The following is a 7476-nucleotide window of genomic DNA, read 5'->3' as shown; positions in this document are numbered from 1 at the left end:
GGATTCAGAGGCGGGGAATGATATATGGGGAATCAGAGGCGGGGAATCAGAGGCGGGGTAACAGAGGTGGGGAATCAGATATGGGGAATCTGAGGTGTCGAATCAAAGGCGGTGAATCAGAGATGGAGAATCAGAGGCGGGGAATCAGAGGCAGGGAAACAAACACGGGGAATCAAAGGCGGGGAATCAGAGCTGGGGAATCAGAGGTGGGGAATCAGAGTTGGGGAATCAGAGGCGGGGAATCAGATATGGGGAAACAGGGGTGGAGAATCAGAGGCAGTGAAACAGAGGCGGGGAATCAGATATGGGGAATCAGGGGTGTGGAATCAGAGGTTGGGAATCAGAGGCAGGGAATCAGAGGCGTGGAAACAGAGGCGGGGATTCAGATATGGGGAATCAGAGGAGGGGAATCAGGGGCGTGGAATCAGAGGCAGGGAATTAGATGTGGTGAATCAGAGATGGGGAATCAGAGGCAGGGAATCAGAATCTGAAGCGGGGTATCAGAGGCCGGGAATCAGAGGAAGGTAATCAGAGGCAGGGGATCAAACACGGGGAATCAGAGGCTGGGAATCAGAGCTGGGGAATCACAGGCGGGGAATCAGAGATGGGGAATCAGAGGCGGGGAATCAGAGGCAGTGAATCAGATGCGGGGAATCAGAGGCGGGGAATCAGAGCTGGCGAATCAGAGGCGGGGAATCAGATGTGGGCAATCAGAGGATGGGAATCAGATATGGGGAATCAGAGGCGGGGAATTAGAGCTGGGGAATCACTGGCGGGGAATCAGAGCTGGGGAATCAGAGGCGGGGTATCAGAGTTGGGGCATCAGAGGTGGGGAATTAGATATGGGGAAACAGAGGCGGGGAATCAGAGGCGGGGAAACAGAGGTGGGGAATCAGATATGGGGAATCAGAGGTGGAGAATCAGAGGCAGGGAATCAGATGTGCGGAATCAGAGATGGGGAATCAGAGGCAGGGAATCAGAATCAGAAGCGGGGAATAAGAGGCCGGGAATCAGAGGCCGGGATTCAGATGCCGGGAATAAGAGGCCGGGAATCAGAGGTGGGGAATCAGAGTCCGGGAATCAGAGATGGGGATTCAGAGGCGGGGAATGATATATGGGGAATCAGAGGCGGGGAATCAGAGGCGGGGTAACAGAGGTGGGGAATCAGATATGGGGAATCAGAGGTGTCGAATCAAAGGCGGTGAATCAGAGATGGAGAATCAGAGGCGGGGAATCAGAGGCAGGGAAACAAACACGGGGAATCAAAGGCGGGGAATCAGAGCTGGGGAATCAGAGGTGGGGAATCAGAGTTGGGGAATCAGAGGCGGGGAATCAGATATGGGGAAACAGGGGCGGAGAATCAGAGGCAGTGAAACAGAGGCGGGGAATCAGATATGGGGAATCAGGGGTGTGGAATCAGAGGTTGGGAATCAGAGGCAGGGAATCAGAGGCGTGGAAACAGAGGCGGGGATTCAGATATGGGGAATCAGAGGTGGGGAATCAGGGGCGTGGAATCAGAGGCAGGGAATTAGATGTGGTGAATCAGAGATGGGGAATCAGAGGCATGGAATCAGAATCTGAAGCGGGGTATCAGAGGCCGGGAATCAGAGGAAGGTAATCAGAGGCAGGGGATCAAACACGGGGAATCAGAGGCTGGGAATCAGAGCTGGGGAATCACAGGCGGGGAATCAGAGATGGGGAATCAGAGGCGGGGAATCAGAGGCAGGGAATCAGATGCGGGGAATCAGAGGCGGGGAATTAGAGCTGGGGAATCACTGGCGGGGAATCAGAGTTGGGGAATCAGAGGCGGGGAATCAGATATGGGGAAACAGAGTCGGGGAATCAGAGGCGGTGAAACAGAGGCGGGGAATCAGATATGGGGAATCAGAGGTGGGGATTCAGAGGTTGGGAATCAGAGGCCTGGAATCAGAGGCGGGGAATCAGAGGCAGGGAATCAGATGCGGGGAATCAGAGGAGGGGAATCAGAGCTGTGGAATCAGAGGCGGGGTATTAGAGATGGGGAATCAGAGGCGGGGAATCAGAGGCAGGAAATCAGACAGGGGGATTCAGAGGCTGGGAATTAGACGGGGGGAATCAGAGGCAGGGAATCAGAGGCTGGGAATCAGATGCAGGGAATCAGATGCGGGGAATCAGAGGCGGGGAATCAGAGCTGGGGAATCAGAGGTGGGGAATCAGAGTTGGGGAATCAGAGTCGGGGACTTAGATATGGGGAAACAGAGGCAGGGAGTCAGAGGCGGGGAAACAGACGCGGGGAATCAGAGGAGGGTATCAGAGCTGGGGAATCAGAGGTGGGGAATCAGAGTTGGGGAATCAGAGGCGGGGAATCAGAGGCGGGGAATCAGAGGCGGGGAAACAGAGGCAGGGAATCAGATATGGGGAATCAGAGGTGGGGTATCAGGGGCAGGGAATCAGTGGCAGGGAATCAGAGGCGGGGAATCAGAGGCGGGGAATCAGAGGCAGGGAATCAGACACGGGGAATCAGATATGGGGAAACAGAGGCGGGGAATCAGAGGCGGGCAAACAGAGGCGGGGAATTAGATAAGGGGAATCAGAGGTGGGGAATCAGAGGTGGTGAATCAGAGATGGGGAATCACAGGCGGGGAATCAGAGGCAGGGAATAGAACGCGGGGAATCAGAGGCGGGTATCAGAGCTGGGGAATCAGAGGCGGGGAATCATAGTTGGGAATCAGAGGCGGGGAATCAGATATGGGGAAACAGAGGCGGGGAATCAAAGGCGGGGAAAAAGAGGCGGGGAATCAGATATGGGGAATCGGATGCGGGGAATCAGAGGCGGGGAATCGGAGCTGGGGAATCAGAGGCGGGGTATCAGAGTTGGGGCATCAGAGGTGGGGAATTAGATATGGGGAAACAGAGGCGGGGAATCAGAGGCGGGGAAACAGAGGTGGGGAATCAGAGGCAGGGAATCAGATGTGCGGAATCAGAGATGGGGAATCAGAGGCAGGGAATCAGAATCAGAAGCGGGGAATCAGAGGCCGGGAATCAGAGGCCGGGATTCAGATGCCGGGAATAAGAGGCCGGGAATCAGAGGTGGGGAATCAGAGTCCGGGAATCAGAGATGGGGATTCAGAGGCGGGGAATGATATATGGGGAATCAGAGGCGGGGAATCAGAGGCGGGGTAACAGAGGTGGGGAATCAGATATGGGGAATCTGAGGTGTCGAATCAAAGGCGGTGAATCAGAGATGGAGAATCAGAGGCGGGGAATCAGAGGCAGGGAAACAAACACGGGGAATCAAAGGCGGGGAATCAGAGCTGGGGAATCAGAGGTGGGGAATCAGAGTTGGGGAATCAGAGGCGGGGAATCAGATATGGGGAAACAGGGGTGGAGAATCAGAGGCAGTGAAACAGAGGCGGGGAATCAGATATGGGGAATCAGGGGTGTGGAATCAGAGGTTGGGAATCAGAGGCAGGGAATCAGAGGCGTGGAAACAGAGGCGGGGATTCAGATATGGGGAATCAGAGGAGGGGAATCAGGGGCGTGGAATCAGAGGCAGGGAATTAGATGTGGTGAATCAGAGATGGGGAATCAGAGGCAGGGAATCAGAATCTGAAGCGGGGTATCAGAGGCCGGGAATCAGAGGAAGGTAATCAGAGGCAGGGGATCAAACACGGGGAATCAGAGGCTGGGAATCAGAGCTGGGGAATCACAGGCGGGGAATCAGAGATGGGGAATCAGAGGCGGGGAATCAGAGGCAGTGAATCAGATGCGGGGAATCAGAGGCGGGGAATCAGAGCTGGCGAATCAGAGGCGGGGAATCAGATGTGGGCAATCAGAGGATGGGAATCAGATATGGGGAATCAGAGGCGGGGAATTAGAGCTGGGGAATCACTGGCGGGGAATCAGAGTTGGGGAATCAGATGCGGGGAATCAGATATGGGGAAACAGAGTCGGGGAATCAGAGGCGGTGAAACAGAGGCGGGGAATCAGATATGGGGAATCAGAGGTGGGGATTCAGAGGTTGGGAATCAGAGGCCTGGAATCAGAGGCGGGGAATCAGAGGCAGGGAATCAGATGCGGGGAATCAGAGGAGGGGAATCAGAGCTGGGGAATCAGAGGCGGGGTATTAGAGTTGGGGAATCAGAGGCGGGGAATCAGACGCGGGGAATCAGAGGGGGGGAATCAGAGATGGGGAATCAGAGGCGGGGAATCAGAGGCAGGAAATCAGACACGGGGATTCAGAGGCTGGGAATTAGACGGGGGGAATCAAAGGCGGGGAATCAGAGCTGGGGAATCAGAGGCAGGGAATCAGAGGCGGGGAATCAGATATGGGGAATCAGAGGCTGGGATTCAGAGGCGGGGAATCAGAGGCAGGGAATCAGACGCGGGGAATCAGAGGTGGGGAATCAGAGATGGGGAATCAGAGGTGGGGAATCAGAGGCAGGGAATCACACGCGGGGAATCTGAGGCGGGGAATCAGAGCTGGGGAATCAGAGGTGGGGAATCAGAGTTGGGGAATCAGAGGCAGGGAATCGGATGTGCGGATTCAGAGATGGGGAATCAGATGTGGGGAATCAGAGGAATCAGAGATGGGGAATCAGAGGCGGGGAATTAGAGGCAGGAAATCAGACACGGGGATTCAGAGGCTGGGAATCAGACGGGGGGAATCAAAGGCGGGGAATCAGAGCTGGGGAATCAGAGGCAGGGAATCAGAGTTGGGGATTCAGAGACGGGGAATCAGATATGGGGAAACAGAGGCGGGGTATCAGAGGCGGGCAAACAGAGGCGGGGAATTAGATATGGGGAATCAGAGGTGGGGAATCAGAGGTGGTGAATCAGTGATGGGGAATCACAGGCGGGGAATCAGAGGCAGGGAATTGAACGCAGGGAATCAGACGCAGGGAATCAGAGCTGGGGAATCAGAGGCGGGGAATCATAGTTGGGAATCAGAGGCGGGGAATCAGATATGGGGAAACAGAGGCGGGGAATCAGAGGCGGGGAAACAGAGGCGGGGAATCAGATATGGGGAATCGGATGCGGGGAATCAGAGGCGGGGAATCAGAGCTGGGGAATCAGAGGCGGGGAATCAGAGTTGGGGCATCAGAGGTGGGGAATTAGATATAGGGAAACAGAGGTGGGGAATCAGAGGCGGGGAAACAGAGGCGGGGAATCAGATATGGGGAATCAGAGGTGGGGAATCGGAGGCAGGGAATCAGATGTGCGGAATCAGAGATGGGGAATCAGAGGCCGGGAATCAGAGGCCGGGAATCAGATGCTGGGAATAAGAGGCCGGGAATCAGAGGTGGGGAATCAGAGTCCGGGAATCAGAGATGGGGATTCAGAGGCGGGGAATGAGATATGGAGAATCAGAGGCGGGGAATCAGAGGCCGGGAAACAGAGGTGGGGAATCAGATATGGGGAATCAGAGGTGGCGAATCAAAGGCGGTGAATCAGAAATGGGGAATCAGAGGCGGGGAATCAGAGGCCGGGAATCAGATATGGGGAAACAGAGGCGGGGAATCAGAGGCGGGGAAACAGATGCGGGGAATCAGATATGGGGAATCAGAGGTGGGGAATCAGAAGTTGGGAATCAGAGGCAGGGAATCAGAGGCTGGGAATCAGATGCAGGGAATCAGATGCGGGGAATCAGAGGCGGGGAATCAGAGCTGGGGAATCAGAGGTGGGGAATCAGAGTTGGGGAATCAGAGTCGGGGACTTAGATATGGGGAAACAGAGGCAGGGAATCAGAGGCGGGGAAACAGACGCGGGGAATCAGAGGCGGGTATCAGAGCTGGGGAATCAGAGGCGGGGAATCAGAGTTGGGGAATCAGAGGCGGGGAATCAGAGGCGGGGAATCAGAGGCGGGGAATCACAGGCGGGGAAACAGAGGCAGGGAATCAGATATGGGGAATCAGAGGTGGGGTATCAGGGGCAGGGAATCAGTGGCAGGGAATCAGAGGCGGGGAATCAGAGGCGGGGAATCAGAGGCAGGGAATCAGACACGGGGAATCAGATATGGGGAAACAGAGGCGGGGAATCAGAGGCGAGCAAACAGAGGCGGGGAATTAGATAAGGGGAATCAGAGGTGGGGAATCAGAGGTGGTGAATCAGAGATGGGGAATCACATGCGGGGAATCAGAGGCAGGGAATAGAACGCGGGGAATCAGAGGCGGGGAATCAGAGCTGGGGAATCAGAGGCGGGGAATCATAGTTGGGAATCAGAGGCGGGGAATCAGATATGGGGAAACAGAGGCGGGGAATCAAAGGCGGGGAAACAGAGGCGGGGAATCAGATATGGGGAATCGGATGCGCGGAATCAGAGGCGGGGAATCAGAGCTGGGGAATCAGAGGCGGGGTATCAGAGTTGGGGCATCAGAGGTGGGGAATTAGATATGGGGAAACAGAGGCGGGCAATCAGAGGCGGGGAAACAGAGGTGGGGAATCAGATATGGGGAATCAGAGGTGGGGAATCAGAGGCAGGGAATCAGATGTGCGGAATCAGAGATGGGGAATCAGAGGCAGGGAATCAGAATCAGAAGCGGTGAATCAGAGGCCGGGAATCAGAGGCCGGGATTCAGATGCCGGGAATAAGAGGCCGGGAATCAGAGGTGGGGAATCAGAGTCCGAGAATCAGAGATGGGGATTCAGAGGCGGGGAATGATATATGGGGAATCAGAGGCGGGGAATCAGAGGCGGGGTAACAGAGGTGGGGAATCAGATATGGGGAATCAGAGGTGTCGAATCAAAGGCGGTGAATCAGAGATGGAGAATCAGAGGCGGGGAATCAGAGGCAGGGAAACAAACACGGGGAATCAAAGGCGGGGAATCAGAGCTGGGGAATCAGACGTGGGGAATCAGAGTTGGGGAATCAGAGGCGGGGAATCAGATATGGGGAAACAGGGGCGGAGAATCAGAGGCAGGGAAACAGAGGCGGGGAATCAGATATGGGGAATCAGGGGTGGGGAATCAGAGGTTGGGAATCAGAGGCAGGGAATCAGAGGCGTGGAAACAGAGGCGGGGATTCAGATATGGGGAATCAGAGGTGGGGAATCAGGGGCGTGGAATCAGAGGCAGGGAATTAGATGTGGTGAATCAGAGATGTGGAATCAGAGGCAGGGAATCAGAATCAGAAGCGGGGTATCAGAGGCCGGGAATCAGAGGAAGGTAATCAGAGGCAGGGGATCAAACACGGGGAATCAGAGGCTGGGAATCAGAGCTGGGGAATCACAGGCGGGGAATCAGAGATGGGGAATCAGAGGCGGGGAATCAGAGGCAGGGAATCAGATGCGGGGAATCAGAGGCGGGGAATCAGAGCTGGCGAATCAGAGGCGGGGAATCAGATGTGGGCAATCAGAGGATGGGAATCAGATATGGGGAATCAGAGGCGGGGAATTAGAGCTGGGGAATCACAGGCGGGGAATCAGAGTTGGGGAATCAGAGGCGGGGAATCAGATATGGGGAAACAGAGTCGGGGAATCAGAGGCGGTGAAACAGAGG

This window comes from Narcine bancroftii, chromosome 6 (genome assembly GCF_036971445.1).
Source record: "Narcine bancroftii isolate sNarBan1 chromosome 6, sNarBan1.hap1, whole genome shotgun sequence".
NCBI classification, from domain to species: Eukaryota; Metazoa; Chordata; class Chondrichthyes; order Torpediniformes; family Narcinidae; genus Narcine; species Narcine bancroftii.
This window is presented reverse-complemented; position numbering follows the sequence as displayed.